Raw genomic sequence first — 12,468 nt, forward strand, 5'->3', positions numbered from 1 at the left:
AACCATCATCACATATATGTAGCTAAATGCCTGTGGCAAAGTTAAAACACATTCAAAAACAAAACCAACCCCTCTCGGGATTTGATTCCATGTCATTTTTTTTCCTCAGCTCTCCAACTGGTGATTATGTGGGTTTGCTCACACTAAGATTGAGACACAATCTTAGAATTCAGGCTCTCTCGTAAACATAAACTATGGTGTGTAAAAATCATTTAACTTATAGAATATGAATTTAACACAAAAATCTGATATTCCTCATCTAAGTCTGATACTATAGCCAAATTTCTAAATCAGACCCCAACATTGATAAATCAATTTCCTTAAGTTAAATCTTAAAAGAGTAGCAGACAGAAAGGGAGAGGCACTGTGTGACCCTAGAAATAAAGAAATAGCCATGAGTATTAGTTTTCCCCTGGATGTGCACAGGCTTTTCACAAGCTGTCTTTGCCACTGTGTTTTAAATCACCTGCCAACAGAATTTCAACCATCCTGGGGCAGGCAAAATAGTATCCCAGGTCCTAACTGAATTCTCCTTTTTCTTAAAGACTAGATTGGCCTTTCTTTTCATTTGACACCGGATTCCTATCCCTGGCAGCTTCAATTTTCAATGAGGGAAGTAATTCTTGAGTGTATTCAATGAGGGAAGGCTCTTTAGTGCATCTCGGAAACAAGTTGTGATTCCAGGGCCATCTTCCTGGACTTGGCTGCCCATTCATTATGCAGGCACCGTCCAGAAAAGTAATCCGGCCACCTCAGATTGCCTCTAAAAACCCGAGCCAGGGAAAGTTCCTGACACATTTGGACTCTGGCTGGATCAGCGTCCAGCTTCCCTGCAAACACTCCCGGGGATGTGCACACAGTTTCCATCTTCTTGTGTTTGCACTTCGCCCTTGGAGACTTGGTTGAGGCAAGTGTCATATTTTGATGTTGATGACCTGAATAAAGTGTCCACAGTTCGGGGCTCACAACTGTGGTTTCGAAATGTTAGAGCACAGAGGGTCAAGGAAGCAGATGAAACAAGCCAAGGGCCGCAGAAGGAAAGCCAACCATTGGAGAGCCCTGAGTAAGATGCCCTACTTAATCTCTCGCAGAGAAATGGCAGCTCAGCATGCTTACAGATGAATTTTTATTTTCCCTCCCCCAATGTGGTCTGTTCCTGTCTCAAGAGAAGGACACGTCACAGGACAGCTGTACAAAGAGGAATGGGGGGGGGGGGACTTCCTGGTGACTTTCTTGCATTCAGCCACATGTAGAATCCTTTATCAATTTCCAAGGACTTACACGTCTTCAGGGTATGTAACATCTTGCCTTGAATACAATCTTAAATGTGACCTTAATTTAGTCAGGCACCACTGCAACCTTCCCTTCATCCTTAAACACCAGTAACAGCTCTGGCCTGTTTTGTATCATGAAAGGGTTTGGTTTGGCTCACGGTTTTGAGTGCACTGTTCATTATGTGTTGATGGCCATGGCAGCCAGGAGAAGGGGAGGCTGTTCACATTGTAGCCACACTCAGGAAGAGAGAGAGCAACGAATGAACTGCGTGTGTTCAGCTTGCTTTTTCCTTTTAATTCAACCAGGTGAACCCAGAAGAAGGAATAATATCATCCACATTTAGAGTGGGTCTTCTTACTTCAGTTCATCTAGATACGTGCCTGAGAATTCTTTCCATGGTGACTCTAAATCCCAAATTGACAGTCAATCTTAACCATTGTAGCTGTCATATGAGTTGCTGTGATCACACACCCAAGATAAACCAGTGTAAAGGAGAAAAGGAGAAAATTTAGGCTTTCATTGCTTCCGTGTATGGTTGCCTAGCCTGGTTATTTGACACAGGCAGCAAAGCTCTCTTCTTTTCCTTCAGACATGGCTCATTTGCCATTCTCAGCCTTTCATGTGTCTAATTAGTACTTGAGCCTTTCAATAAAAGTCCAGTAAAGCAAGAGACCTCATCTGACTTTGCTACCATTATAGTTTTTTGTTTGCTGTCTACCTATTTCTATGACAAATATTTCCACTTGGATTGGGATCTGCCTGTTTCTCCTACAATTATACATACATACATTCATACATACATATCATACATACCATACTATACATACATACATACATGCCAGGGTTGTGTTCTTGGGAGACATTGTATAGTATTGTTGTATCTTGAGATCTTTTACAGCCTGGTGATCTTAAATTTTAAAAATTGTGTACATACACTAAAACAGATAAAAAAATAATCGGTGCTGTTAACAGATTTTATTCTCACCCTTTAGATTATTCAATTTCATGCTCTGAAAGGTGTGTAATCTTTTGATGATATAGAGAGTCAGTGTACCTCTCGAACTTATTACAGTATAATATAAATTCTAACTTTGTTAATGCTGGCATAATAAAAGGACACTTGAACATCTTGACTTTATTAACCTTCTTTCTGACTTCACACTGTCCTATTTTCATTCTATGCCTATAAAAAGCCAGATTAGCATTGATTTAACCATCAATATTAATTTAGAGTTGCTTACACATTTACCCTTCCTTTGTAGCCCATTTTTTTGTTTTGTTTTATTGATTTTTTACTATTTGCCATTTTTCCTTCTGCCTGCAAACTTTCCAGGTGAATTTCACTTAATACGTACTGATTACAGATTCTTCCAGAAAACACAGTTGGTCTACAGTTCTGGATACAGCTGGTAATTTAAGAAACACAGAAGAGTGGACTTGCTGAACTGTGTCGTGAGTCTAAAATTAAGATAGTCCAGACTCCAGGAATTCTATAGGCCAAATAGGCAAAGGCCACAGATGAAGCCCAAGGAAAGATGCGTAGAGAAAGCTTGCAGAAGATGGAAAGGACCTAACTTCCCACGTCAACATTTGTCAGTAGGCTAGATTCCAGGGCCCAGAGGGATGTTGTGGTAGGGAGATGGAGGGGACCAAGGGAGTCCTGGAGGCTAAGAGAAAGAAAAACAGGGAACAGCCATGGGGCTGCTCAATGTCTGTGGTCTGAGTGCGCAGGCCATGTGTGATGGTAGGGACTGAGCCCTTCTCTCGCTTAGGCCCTCCCCTTTCCTTTTCATTGAAGCCATGGCTGCCTAGGTATATTTAAACACGCAATCAGAATATATGTAGCCAATGTAGGGAGACAAAGAAGCCAAAATGTCTAAGAGCATCTGCCTTGTGCCATTTGAAGGGTTCTAGCCTTCAGATGCTCCTCCGCTGGAGGCCTATTGGAACTGTATAAAAAATCTGCTTCCTGACACAGACGCTGTGGGGGTCCGTTTTCTTTCTCGAACTAGAAGGCCTGGATCGTTTTGAGTAGCAGAACTATAACCCAAGAAAGAGGTTATATTCAGGGCACCATAAAAGGGGTAGAGGCTTGCTTGTAAAGGGGAATGCAGTGTGATCAGGACAGCGCAGAAGGACAGGTTTCCGGGCAGCTGAAAACGCTGCTTCTTCCTCGGTAGTTTTAAAACAGCGGATTCTCAACCTGTGGTCAGCCACCCCTTTGGCAGACAAAACAACCCTTTCACAGGACCATCTGCATATCAGACATTTCCATTACAATTCAGTAGCAATAGCAACATTATAGTTATGAAGTAGCAATGAAAATAATTATTGGGGACCACCCATAACACTGAGGAACTGTTTAAGAGTTGAGAACCACTGTATCGACTAACTGCATATTTAGTTCAGTTGGGTTCCTCTGTCGGTGTTTTATGTTTAACACAAATTTAAAAATAGTACATATTATATTTTACTATCAAAGAACATTTTTAAAGGCCCTCGTTTGGAAGAGATATTTTTATACCAGAATACCATATCATCGTCCTAATGTCCATAAACTTTTCTGAGAATTCTGATGCAGGCTGTCTGCGTCTCTGAAAGAACTTGTATTCTCCCGGGGGGCTCTTCTTCATGTATTGTGTTATCTTAGTGGGTGTGGGCTCTTGCTCCAACTGCCCATGCTGATCTCAAATTCCTGACTCTCCTCCTCAGCCTGCTAATCAGTGGGAATATAGCCAAGTGCCACCAGACTGCTAATCAATGGGAATATAGCCAAGTGCCACCAGACTTGGCTCTGTCTTTTGCTTTCCTTTTCATTAATTTTTTTTTTTATGGAGTGAGGCCTTTCTGAAATTTTATTTGTACTTATTGTCATTGAATTTGCAGCATGTGTGATCTTTGACTTGGTGTCTTCTACTGGTTTTGGAAAATTCTCTTCCAGTATTGCTTTAGGCCATTGGCTTTCCTCTTCCTTGAGGAGTGGGGCATATGACATATGCCATCTAATGTTTATTGTGTTATGTATAAATTCTTGTAGAATGAAAAGATGCTCGTTTCAATCTAGATATCTGTAATGTCCTATCTTATTTTTATGATTTTTTTCATAATGTCTGGGTGTTCTGTGACCTGTGCTATGGGTCATAGCGTTCTTTTCTGCTCTGGGCAGCCTCTTACTTCTAATTCACTGACTGATTCGAACTTTCATTGGCTGTATGCTTTAGCTCTGGAATTCCTTTTTGATTATTTTATGGATTTCAGTTTTTCACGTCAATTCCCCATCTTGTTGTCATCGATCATATATTTAAGGAGTACTTGACCTCTGTGTGATCAGTCAGGGTTCTATTGCTGTGAGGAGACACCATGAGCAAAGAGACTCTTATAAAGAAAGCATTAACATGAGGATGGCTTACAGTTCAGAGACTTGCTTCATTGTCATTGTGCTGGGGAGCATGCAGGCTTTCAGACAGACATGGTGCTGGAGAAGGAGCTGAGAGTTCTATATCCAGATCCACAGGCAGAAGAGAAAGAGAGAGAGAGAGAGAGGGAGAGGAGAGAGAGAGAGAGAGAGAGAGAGAGAGAGAGAGAGAGGGGAGGGAGGAGACTGGGATTGGTTTGGACTTTTGAAAGCCCAAAGTGACGTGTCCTCCAACAAGGCCACACCTCCTAATCCCTCTCAAATAGTGCTACTCCCTGATGACCAAGCATTCACATCTCTGATCCTATAGAGTTGTTCTTATTGAAACCACCACACACATGTTATCTGTATCTGCTGATGGTCTGTTTCTTCTTAAAATTATCCTTGGTCATTTGGGCAGGTTCAGTACCATCCACCTCTTTGGTAATGAGCCTCTTTTTTCTCATCAATTGTTGGGTCTTCTGCTATGGAATGTTCAAGATTGTTTGTGGCTCTGAATAATGCTGTCATTTGTATAAAAGGTAATGTCAGGGGGCTAAGCCAAACAAACCACCTTAATCCAACTGAACTTGAGACTGTTTAAGCTTCCAGGAGTGTTGATCCACATCCCATTTGCTTCTATGGTATAGTGTTTACTGTCTTAGCAGTCAATTTGGAAACAAGGGATTATTTCTTAGTGTCCCTTCCCTCTTGTCAACTCATGGATTTCACTTGTGTTCCTTGAGGGCTGTCTCTATCTCTTTCCATGATGGGCTTTCAAGGGAAAAAAAACAACAGAGCTACGTTTTTACCTTACCCCTGGATATCTACCTCCTCTCTAGAATTTTGTCTACAATGCCCTTGTGGCCCCCGTAGCTTTTCTGTTATTTCAAAAGGATTTGTCTACAATGTACTTTCCTTTTTCCTAAGTGTACTTGGTGGTACTTTGATATAAAGTCATAATTTGATCATAATTGCACAGAGATGTTTCTTTGACTAAGTACTACTAGTTATTCAGAGCTCCTGGTATGTTTTCACAGCACTCCTTAAAGAAATCTCTAGTTATTAAAAATTTTCTATTTTTATATATATATTATATATTTATATATTTCTATATAAAAATTCTATATTTTTCTTTGTTTGACATCTATCTTTATAAAATTGCAGGCCCAATAAGCTACAGAGACCTGTTTTGTTTGACAGTGTATTCTTGGTATTTAACCCATATTAAGACACCCATTAAGAAATTTTAATGAATGAACACAGGCTCTTGATGTATCATTTTGTATCCTGTATACAGTCTCATCCTTGTCAAAGCATAGGTGGTAGGCATTAGTCATCCCACAGAGAAGACATGCGGAGAGAAGCAAGTAACCCCCAAGGACACCGCATGCCGAACGCTTTTTAAGCCTCCTCCGGCCACTTAGACTTCATGCTTTTGTAAACTGCGCATGCAGTCAGCTCTTTCTAAAACACAGGCGAGCAGTTAAAGTACCCTACAGTTCCTCCTGCTCCTTTTTCTCTTTGTTTTTCATATTCCTTTCTTGTTTCTTGAGGGTGTGTGGTGTTCATAGGTATTTCACTAAGGAGTGGTAAATAAAAAGTAAAAGACAGTGAAGCTTGTTAAGCTGAGCAGGGCTCCAAACCTGCCGAGAGAGGGGAAAGATACCCACTGTCTGTGCTCCAACCTGCCGAGAGAGGGAAAGATACCCCCTCTTACATACAGGAGATAGCCTTCCTTTGACACTTAGGCTCGTCTAGTCACTATTTTCCATGTATTTCATTTAAAATTTACATCTCTGAAAAATCTGAGCAGAAAGGACAGGGTTTCCCATGTGCCCATATTTGTTACTGTGGATGAACCCACACTGGCGCCATCATCTCTGTCCCCCAGTGGGCAACCATCTGGAATAGGTGTGTTTGCCAAGTTTCAGCTACCTTGGTTTAGGAGACCTCTTCTGACCTGCAATCGAGATATCAAGTCTCTGCCTCTTGGTCAGCATTAATTCTGGTCTTAACCATCTGCCATAAAGTTCACTGACCCCTGAACCTTGACCAGTCTAGTCGCATTTCAGAGTCTGCATGCTCAAGCCTAGGCGATTAACTGGAATGCTGACTTCGGAAAGGAAATCAGGATCAACTCTGGGTGTGTAAATGCTCACACTGTCACTTAGCATCTGACACCCTTCTGCCCCCTCAGCCAAGGTCTAGCCTGCAATTGGCCTGCATCTGGGAAGCCCGTTCTAACACTGCACCATCCTGCAAATATTTTTTTTCCTGTTTGGCACCGTAATCTGTCTCATGGAAAATCATTAATTCTTGCTGAACTTCAGTTCCCTCCTTTGCCAGTTAGGACCCAAACCTTCCTAGAGTGGCTGTTGTAGATTAACGTAAATATATCCAAATGTGTCCACAAGAGACACATTAGATGTATATAATTAACCTCAATGGACCTCTCCTCCCCTTGCCTGCTCAACAAAGTGTGTTTAGAGGATAGGTGTGCATACATGGTCAGAGATAAGATTATTTTAAAACAGGCATGGATTGCTGCAGTGGAAATTATCTCAGGAGTAGTAACAAGTCCTTCCCCAGCTTGTGAAGAAAAGAAACAAAGATGTTGCTGAAGCAAAGCCGCTGAAGAGATGTAAAACCACCAGCACAAAAGCAGAAGAGAATGTAGCGACAGGGCGCCATCTTTCCAGGGGTTTCTTTATTAATCTCTTCCACTTATGGATACAGGAAAATAGAACATGAATCGAGTCCTTAGCAACACGGACAGGCAGAGCATATCTACAAGAATGTGGGCTGTATTTGGACAGACATCAGGAGTAAGAGGGTGGTTGTTGAGAGAGGGCATGCAGAGGGAGCCATAACTCCGAGCATAACGACATTGCAGGGCTACAAGAGTGGACAACGAGAACATGACGTCATTGTGACTGGAATCTGAGGAGGATCTGACCGTAAGGCACATTGACTATCTGGTGGCGGAGTATGGAATGTATCATATCACAAGTGAGACGCCAATAGAGAACTTTGAGCTGCCATTATCTCTTGATGACTGAGCTACTTGAGAAGCAGGGACCATAGGAAACGAGACGGGAGGCTAAAGAGTAGTCCAACTTGTTACAGTTATTCAGGTGTGAGCAGACGGCCTTGCCCCAGATGGCAAGATGCAGATGGGCAAAGGGATTTGTCTTCAGATACGCCCTCTGACCTCATCTTCTCTTGGCTTCTTTCCTACCAGTAGTTACATGGTAGACCATAGTTGTTTTACATGTTTCTTCTTAAACCCAATGAGTGTTTTTAAAAAACCACTTAAAAGTAACAGAAGATGAATAAAATTAGATTATTTTAAAACATCTATTGAGAACCGTGGTAAGGGGCTTAGTTGGCGAGCCTGCTCCACCCCACACTATCAAAGAGATCTTTACAAAGATTGTAAGATAACTCCCAAAGGGTGCTGCTTCACTGGGCAAACAGCCTTTTGAGATCTGTACAGGAAACACATCCAGCGTGGGCAGAGAGATAAACGAAGATAAACACTTCTGAGAAGGTTGTTCCAAAAATGGGGAGGGGACAGCATGGGGGAGGGAGCGGCATGGGGGAGGAGACGGCATTGAGTTTTACGGTAGGATCACTAGCTCTGTCAGGTGTAACATGAATTCTAATTGGCCTTAATAATAAAAACCCAGAGCCAGGGAGTGAAAGTTAAGAGATCAGAGAAGCTGTGCAGCCAGCCCCTAGAGATATCTTTTACGTCTACTGAATCCTTAGACTTCATCTGAGCCCCTGTCTCCTCCTACCTTATTTTCCTCTCTCTGCCCGGACATATCACTCCGGTCTCCAACTCCTTAGTTCTGGGATGAAAGGCCTGTGACTCCCAAGTACTGGGATTAAAAGTGGGAGCCACCACCTCCCGGCACTGTTTCTCTTTCAGTTGGGAGCAATTTCGTGTAGTCCAGGGTGGACTTGAACTCACAGAGATCTGTCTGCCTCTGCTCCCGAGTGCTGGGATTAAAGGTATATGCCACCACTGCCTGGCCATCTATGGCTAATTAGTGGGTTAACTCTGTACTCTGATTCTTCAGGCAGGTTTTATTTGTTAGATCACAAACAAAATATCACTAGAGTCAGGAAAGGAGGGGACAGAAATGAAATTAGGAGACCTGCGTCTGTCACCTTTGCTCATGGCACTGAAATTGTACCTTCTCTAGCTACCGTGCAGTATAACCTAAAGAGAGACGTGTCCGTAAACTTCTGACTGAAGGGCTCTGGAGGGGATATACTGGAATATTTTAGACACAGGAAAAAACATCCTTGTGGCTTAGGACGAGTTTCTGCACCTCACAGAAATCCTGAAGGAAGAAATGTCACCATGGTCCCCAACGGGGTCACACTAGAGAACTGATTTTGTGGACAAGTGGCTCAATTACAGTATTTGTTGAGCGGTGGGTTTATATTGGCCCATTCTGTGGGTCCTCCACCCAGCACCAAGGCTCATCACAGACGTTTCAAAGAAGGGCGATGGAGGGCCCCCTTTATGAACTGGCCCGCGGGTGACAGTCTTGACACTAGAGTATTCTGATGAGTTGCCAGTCTTCAAGAGGGTCACAAGCTCAGCACCATTTGCTGAAGTCCCTTCTGGAGCAAGCCCTTAGAGTTCTTCTGCTAGTACCTCACCTAATAATCACTGCCAAAGATTCAGGGATGTCTTCAGCCCCATTTTATATATATAAAAAAACGACGCCGCTCAGAGATCTACAGTCCGTGGCCCAAGATGCTAAGCGGTGCGGGGAGGGCGGAAACCCAGCTGCCTGCAGCCTAAGAATCCATTGGGTTTGCCGGGTCAAGATAGCAGATGCTAGGAAACATGATGTTTACTCAAGGGGGAAAAAGAAGACACCTTTATGAGGCCGCTTTGCGCTCTGTTGGCTTGTCTGACCCCTGGTTTTTGGGTTCTGACGCCCCTTGCCTCCCACTCTGCAGCTGCCTCTTCCTGGCTCAGTGCCTTCTTAGGAAAAGTTGGCAGCTCGCTGGAATTGGATGCTTCTGCTGGGAGGGTTGGGGTGGGGATAGCTGAGCTAGGAACTCAGTTCGTGCAGATTGAACCCTTTGTCCCAAACGCCCAGAAGGAAGTCCAAGTCTCTGAAGAGGTTCTGGAGTTCAGCCAGGGTGACCTTTCAACAGGGAACACCCCTTTATGGAAGCAAGGGACAACTCACAGGCTGCTCCTTGGCTGACACTGTCCATCAACTGAAAAAAAAATCACTTTGCCCATTCTCCAACCCTGTAATTCCTACAAGGTATTTGGTAAGTCTCAAGTTAGAAACGACCCCTCCAGGAAAGTTACCCTCTGGGGTTCTGATGGCCTCAGGTCCCTGTCTGGGTCCCCACTGTACCCCACACTTTCTTCCTTGACTACGCTTATCCTATAGGCAACTTCCCTACCTGCTAACCTGGGAACTTCCAAGTTAGGAACTCAAAGAACCTTCCGGTCCTGCAAACTTTAAAAGTTACTTAACTTTACGTGTCTTAGTGTTTTGCATGCTTATATGTGAACTATGTTCATTCCTCGAACCCAGAAGAGAGGGTTGGATCTCCTGAAACTGCTGTTATAGGTGGTCGTGAGGCATTGTGGGTCCTAGGAATCAAACCCAGGTCCTCTGCAAAAAGAGCCAGTGCTCTTTACCACTGAGCCATCTCGCCAGCCCCATCGGGCTACAGACTTTTACTGAAGTTGATTATCTAAATGGATGAATATGACTTGTCTAAACCTTCTTGGGGAGTTGAAAATAGTAGAGTTTCCAACTGGAGGACTGGGAGGATGAGGTACCTCCCATCCCAGCCTCTAGAACATCCCCACATCCCCTCGGGCCTCAGACATGGATCTTTTCATGGCTACTTACAGGAAGGATACCAGAAACACCTTGGAAAAGATACCTTTCTCTTTGAAGTGGAAAACTTCAGAGGCCTCCTGGATGGGCGTCCACGCTTTCAGGCTAAGAGCTGGTGGGTCCCAGCAGGGAGGAAGGGATCACATTCAATAACGTGTATTTCAGGCTGTTATGTCTGAGGGGGTTCATAGTTGGTGTACCAGGACTCTTGGGATATTGTCTCACATTCCAACTGTGCCCAGTTGTGTGACCTTGATTTGTCTCAGAAGTATGGGTTAGACGTGGCCCGGGAGCCGCCACAGTGGCAGGATGAGAAGGGAGACACTGCCTATGGAAATCCACCTCTTTGCAGTAGTGTGACAGTCCAGAAGGCCATCGAGTGTGCCTGGAGCTGCCTGCCCCATGCCCCATTCAACTTTCAGCCAAGTGTCCGGTCTGTGCCACCTCCGGGGCTGGAAAGAGTCGGGAGCTACTATAACCTTGAACACGGTATTCTCACACTTGGGCTATTCTCTTTGGGGGATTTTTATGGGCAGGTCACCTCTATACTGCACAGCTGTTTGGGGTGGTGATGAACTTCCTGCTCACAGTTCCCAGGTTCCCATGGCCTTCCCTTTCTGTGAGATCTTCCTGTTTACACTTCCCTGGAGAACACACCGTGCAGTAGAAGCTGGGAGCAGTGGCCACACAGGCTGAAGGCCGAAGTCCTTGCTCTGCCCTTAATGTGGGTCGCTTGTTCTCTCTAGCCCTATTTACCACACTTGAGCAATGAAGATAAAACCCTGTCCCCACCCGAGCTGCACCCAGTCCCTCGCCTTAAAAGGTTCATTCCTGGACCCCACCCAGGAATCAATCAATTCAGAGTCCTTGAAGAGTTTGAGTCTGGGCACCAGCATTTTAAAGCTTCCTAGGTGGCTGCAGGCTTACTCTAAAATGGGCAGTTGTCGCGTGTCCGGAGATAATCATACAATCTGGAAGGCACTCTGCTTTCACAGTCTAAAACTCCGCTGGTGAACGACGCCAGTGTTGTTCTTATTAGTATTGTGGTATCATAATCTTCTCCTGAGATTACCAGGTTGAGACACCCACACCGAGGATCACAGCCCACGCAAGTGATGACAGCTGCCTGGAAGCCACTCAGTGGACCTGTATGAAGAGTACCCAGCATTACTGAGGACTCCAGCTCCTTACCGGCGTCTATGCCCCCTCGCATCCTTGGGGCATGACCTCTTCCCGGCACATATTCTGCAACCCGCATCTATGCCAACGGAACCATTTCCAGTTGAAACTCAGGGCCTTCATTTCCAGGACTGTTAGTCTCATGGGAGACCAGCTGTCAACTTTTGCATACCAAGTTAGTTACCTTTGCTCTGCATTAAACAGATGAGTCACAGCTGGTCCCAGCAGGTCGGCTAACAAGCAGGCCTGAGCAATTGTGTCTGTTGGCTTAGGACACAGGGACAATGCCCTTGGTACCAAGGAGAGAGTCATAAAGTTGGGTGAGTTACTCTTTATAGCTGTCTTAGTTTGCTTATTGTTTTGATAACAGGGTCTGGTTTGAGCTGTGCAGTAAGTTTAATTAAGGTGAAAGGGGAACAAAGAGCCCTTCGGTACCCCAGGCAATGAGTGATAATTAGGGCAGTAGATGGCTCCTGAGCTCCACTCCACACAGCCATGCCCTTCTTTCTCCAGACTATGCTTCGAATGCTGGTAGCTGAAGGAGCCACTATTGGCTAGCACTTCTATGTATCACGATGCAGGTGGCTCCGAGGCAGGTATTTAAACATCTCTCAAATCTATATACCTCTTGCTCCAAACCTCCCAAAGAGGGGTCAGTAGCATTAGTAGACAACACTGGAATGCCCAGTAGCCACAACCTACTACCAAATCTATCCAAAGTAGTCG

This window comes from Arvicola amphibius, chromosome 13, assembly GCF_903992535.2.
Source record: "Arvicola amphibius chromosome 13, mArvAmp1.2, whole genome shotgun sequence".
Classification (NCBI taxonomy): domain Eukaryota; kingdom Metazoa; phylum Chordata; class Mammalia; order Rodentia; family Cricetidae; genus Arvicola; species Arvicola amphibius.